Here is a 5762-nt window from a genome sequence, read left to right as displayed (position 1 = left end):
GCAAAAAATATATGTCTGGAGATTTTTGTATGATCGGAAAGAAATGCAAGAAAAGAAAGAAGTAAGAAAGAAGAGAAGGATGGGAAAGAGAATGTTTATCCAGTCCAGTTTCAGAAGTCGGGGAAAGCTCGTTTCCCACCACTTAGAAATCAACATTTTCCCGGGAAGAACCCGAACCTGCCTTTTTTCTTTGGGTTCATTGATTCATTATATAATTTTCAAGAGGAGAAGACCTTCAATTTTGAAGAACAACGTCATTAGACACCTAGCTCAAAAGTCGGGAAAGCTCTTTGTCGCCTTCTAGGAATCAAACATTTCCCGGGGGAGAACACCCCCCCCCCCCCCCTTCTTTTTGGGATTTATCGACTTATGAAAAAAAAATTGTATGCAACTACTCAATTTTTTATATGTATGTATACACACCTAAGGCCTATTTACTGTAATAACAAGTGGAAACAATTTACCTGACCGTTTTCAAGAGAGGAAACCTTGAATTTTGAAGAACTTAAATTAAAATCGCTAAAAGACACTTCAGAAATCGGGAAATCTCATTTCCCACAATTTAGAAATCAACATTTTCCCGGGGAGAACCTGAACCTTCCTTTTCTGTTTTGGTTCATTGATTCATTATAATAAGTTTCAAGAGGGGAAAACCCTGAATTTTGAAGAACTTAAAAGTAATTAAAAGACACTTCAGAAGTCGGAAAAACTCATTTCCCGCCTTCTAGGAATCAAAATTTTCCCGGGGGAGAACCCTTGGACTCCCTTTGAGATTTATCGATTCATGGAAAAAATATTCGTATGCAAATCCCGGTACTCATTTTTTTATTTGTATGTATGTATACACACATAAGGCCTACTTATTGTAATAGCAATAGGAAAAAATTACTTGACCGTTTTCAAGAGGGGAAAATCTTGAATGAAGAACTTAAATGTAATTAAGACACCTCAGAAGTCGGAGAAGCTCATTTCCCGCCATCTAAGAATCAAAATTTCCAAGGGAGAGAACCCCAGGACCCCTTTTTTCTTTGGAGCTTATCGATTCATTGAAAAAAGAATACGTACTCATTTTTTCATGTATATACACACATAACATGCCTATTTACTGTAATAAGAATAAGAAAGTTTACCTGACCGTTTCCAAGAGGGGGAAAACCTGGAATTTTGAAGAACAGCGTCATTAGCCGCCTAGCTCAAAAATCGAGAAAGGTCATTTTCCGCCATCTAGAAATCAAAATTTTCCCGGATCACCTTTCGTTTTTGGGTAAAATGTTGACCCCACCCCCTAGATTTGATTCCAGATCTGCATGATTCATATTCCCATTCATCTTATTTCATCTAGATTGGTTGAAGTTTTAAAAAATGTACATTTTAACCACCGGTAACCAGTAATTTATTTTTGTTAGGCCAGTATTAAGTCCTCGGAAACTTACAATACCAAAACTGCGATCCCACTAAAACACCCTGAACCCGTCGCGTATTCTAGGCGATATTATAATCCATATTTGCACCCCTTTCCCCGTCAAACCCCTTGGAAAATTTACCAATTCCATCAATATAGGCCTAAATACATGAAAAACAAAAAAAATCATAAAGAAAATTATAAATTGAACAAATGTGACGGCTAAAATGGTATAAAGCGAGATGTGGAATAGAATCCGATCCGACCCTGTGAAGGTCGGTAAAATGTCTACCTTGCGTAAATTGGTTATTCCGGTACCGTATGCATTTCACGGTAATTTTGTGTTTAATCTAGCTGAGACACTTTGAACTACTACACATTCGTAGACTCTATCTATCTATGGAATCGATTAAATTAGCCTTTGAAACCCCTAAATTGTCAAGGAGATTCGATCCCTGAACGGTGGACCGCTTTCGAAACATTTTGAGCAATTCCCACCCACGCCCACTTTGCTTTCGTCACTGAGACATCAGCATCTCGGTCGGGGACCTCGACCTCTCCCCCTCCCACCCCCGTCAGGCAAATCCAGGCGCCACCCCTGGCAGAGTAGTAGGGCTGCTAGGACACAAAAGAAGCCCAGCTAGAGGCCCCGAACCTTTTAGTTACGCCCCTGCATATTTCTAGCCCTAATGCAACCACTTTTATTTGTCTAGGCACGGGAAACTTAACTCGGGAAGGAAACATACAGACCTACTAGAAGCTAACATTTCCTGTCAGATGGATTTCAAAACCGATATCGTTATATCCTTCACACAAGGATCTAAAGCAATCCACGTAAGAACTCGGTTTCCGATATGTTTCCTCTTTTCAATTTTACTTGCTCCTACATAGAAAGTATAATATGCTCAATGCTATTATAGGCCTACAAAACTTATGTGTTCGAAACTTAAACTCAACCTAATACGCAGCGTTTGATGGACTATAGCTTTCATTTTATATTCGTTTATTAAATTACGGTGTGCTTGCAGTATAATATTTTTACATACCATTAGTTCAATATAAACAAAATAATGAACAGCATGTAAGTAAATTTTGTTTGAATATATTGATATCAGTATTTTTTTTTTAAAGAAAACTAGTAATAATGCTAATTATGTGCAACACTACAAGTGCTATTTATTTAACATTTGTTGGTATAAATAAAATGTTTTTCATTCTTTGGAGTCACCATACTCATATTCTATTTGGGAATATTCTGTGGACCCTTAGGTATAAGTTGGTATGATGGTAATGAATTTACACACATAAAGACATAACATCAGAAAAACTCTGAATAGACATAGGAAAATTCAAACGATTAACAAACTACTTCCACACATATCAAAATAGACATTTTGCTGATTTGTACTTCATCATACATTCTTAAATTATGCGCTAATTTGAATTTGAATAAAATTAATCACATTTTTTCTGAAGGGTGTAGTGAGATCTAACGTGCAATTGAGCCATGAGCCATAGGCTTATTGCACCGTGACCAACAGCTTAAACCATGGACCTATTAATTATGTCCATGCTTAAACGTCTCTTCCAAAAGACGGTGAGCTATTTGAAACTTCTATTTCAGCTCTCCCGCTAAAACACACGGAGAGCAGCGATAATTACACAAGCGCCAGAACATTCGTCCCCATTTCGTATGGATGGGGGAACTTATTTCCAGACGTGGAGGATGCAGGTGATCGAAGCGAGACTTTGGGCTGGGGCCAGTGGAAGCCAAGGCCTCTCTTACGTGGTAGGGTTCAGAAGCATGAGTATTGGTGGGATTCGGTCTGGAGTAAAGCCATGGAAGTTACGACTTTTCTTGGACTTTCGGCATTGCTTTACATGAGGTATAGTTACCAACCGTCTCGAATTCGTGCGGGACGCTCCAGATTTTAAAGTGATTTTGGATGAAACACGTATTTTGCAGAAGCACATGCGTGATCATAAATTTGTCACGCATTTAGCACAGGTAATGCGTGATAACGAATTATCACGAATTCAGGTGAAAATGTTTTTAAAATTAGAAGGGTTTTATTAAATAGGCCTACCGTATATAAAAGCAGTCATGCAGTAACTTGAGTCATTAGAGAGCTTTCGTTGTCTCGTTCGAGAATTAATTCACTGAGAAAATGTCTCTTTTTCGACAAACTCAGCCAACGACGCACTTAGTACGGTATAATCTAGAAGGCGCGTGCGGTCTTGCGCGTTCATTGTCACAACCAACCGTTGATTATGTGACTCAAACCCGACCGACACCGGGGTTCTGCCCCTGGACCCCGACGGTGGCCCTAGCGGCTGAATTTGTTTTGATTATACCCTCTAATTATCCTGTCGGCGAGGCAGATTTTGCCGTGGTTTCCACTTATTAATAACAGAGACACAATTCAACACCGAATGAATACTCGAAATATTAAATTCCAAAATATGGTTTCGAAAATAGTAGGGTAAACTATGATTACATTATTTTGTATACCCGTATTTAACTTAAGAAAATTGAATTGAGTAAAAAAATGTTCTCGCTAACGAATAAGTAACATCAATCCTGTGTTCTTTCACATTGTCCTTTAAATTGGTTTCTAAAATAGGCCTATGAGAATAAACTATATTTTACTTTATGTTATATATTTAAGTTAAGAGTTTAGTAAAAAGATATGAATTTGCGTCAAGAAAATATCAAATCATAGGAGTGATGTTTTGCCCTACCTGACGTGTTATCTTACCGAATACTCAGTACTTCCCCAAATACAAGTGACGTACCGGTACTGAGTATTTGGTACGATAACACGTCAGGTGGGGCAAAACATCACTCCTATGGTATATAAAACATATTCAATTTGTGCTTAAATCCTCTCCTGATTATGCCATCATTATAGATTAATTAATTTAGGCAAACAGGCTTTTAAGCCTAACGACAGATTATTGACTAGGTGGAAGGCGATGGTTGATACGGTACCGGTATGTATATGCAACTGAAAATACGTTCTATCACTCACCATGTATTTATTACATGAATATTGACATATTTTATAAGAGTTACATAAGTAACTCCAGTATCTCCTCGTGTTGCTGACTTGGATATGGTATATATAACCTTGCCGTTACACTTTCGACATGTGACTCAAACGAAGGGCGTATACGATTACACCATGCTCTTGTATTGACTACAATATAAATTTACAACACTTATAAAGATTTATTACAGTAGGCTTATTTACGGTAGCCAATATAGATATCGTCGGACAGTTGTTATTAAATACGGAACAGCATAAACATGTGCTTTTTAGAACAGTGGGAGACGAATACTATTATCCCACTAACTATGGTCGTTATTTTGAATTATTCATCATGTCTCTACAGTAGAACCCTATTAAACGAAACCTCCCTTCTTCTTTTCCATGGTCTTTTGATGTTAATAACGTATTGGTATAATGAAGATTGACATAGGAGAAAAAGTAAATTGTCAGTTATGGAGTTGATTGACCGAGCGGTTAAGTCAGGGGAACCATACCCCTCAGTCTTCTCGGATAAATGCATTGAGGACGAGATTTGTTCTAGTATATATTGTCATTTAATCATAAATAAACTGTTTGGAATATCATGAAGCACAGGAATACTGTATACTCATCAATGCTACCAGCATATTGTAGGCCTACATTGAAATACATACATAATTATAATATTGCCATTCATTATGTTGTCCTCATCTATTCCACTGTTTCCATAAATCGTTTACAGTGGGGCCAGGTATTCGTGTGAGAAAATTCCCTGATTTGTATGCAATTACCCCAGGTCTTTGGATCAGAAAAAAATATTCCAAAGGAACCGTTTTAATTGTAACACACTATCTTCTAGATGAACCAAAATGAACTGATTTCACAACTATAAACAAGGTTCAACAACTAATAACTGCACACAGTGCATACCCTGGGGCATTTCTGACAGTGACACTAGTTCGTATTTTTATATTTATTGACTGTTGTATGTTGAGGATAGATAAATATATAAATATTTATTGGAGCACTTTTGTAACTGTGGCGCACGTTGACAATACCTAACGGTGCATCCAGAACAAAGAACATTTTTACAAAACTATCAAAACAACAGCAAGAAATAGGCCTAAAATGTGCAATAAACTTTCACAAATGAAACCGAATACATAACTACACACACAAAAAAACCCCAAAATAACCAAAATTTTCCGAGTGTGCATGCATAATATACATACTGTCTCTTATACACATCTAGATGTGTATAAGAGACAGACACCGGGGTTCTGCCCCTGGACCCCGACGGTGGCCCTAGCGGCTGAATTTGTTTGGAT

Source organism: Anneissia japonica, unplaced genomic scaffold, assembly GCF_011630105.1.
Source record: "Anneissia japonica isolate Jap-2015-1 unplaced genomic scaffold, ASM1163010v1 scaffold288246_len349457_cov184, whole genome shotgun sequence".
Taxonomy (NCBI): domain Eukaryota; kingdom Metazoa; phylum Echinodermata; class Crinoidea; order Comatulida; family Comatulidae; genus Anneissia; species Anneissia japonica.
Note: the sequence above shows the minus strand (reverse complement) of the source record.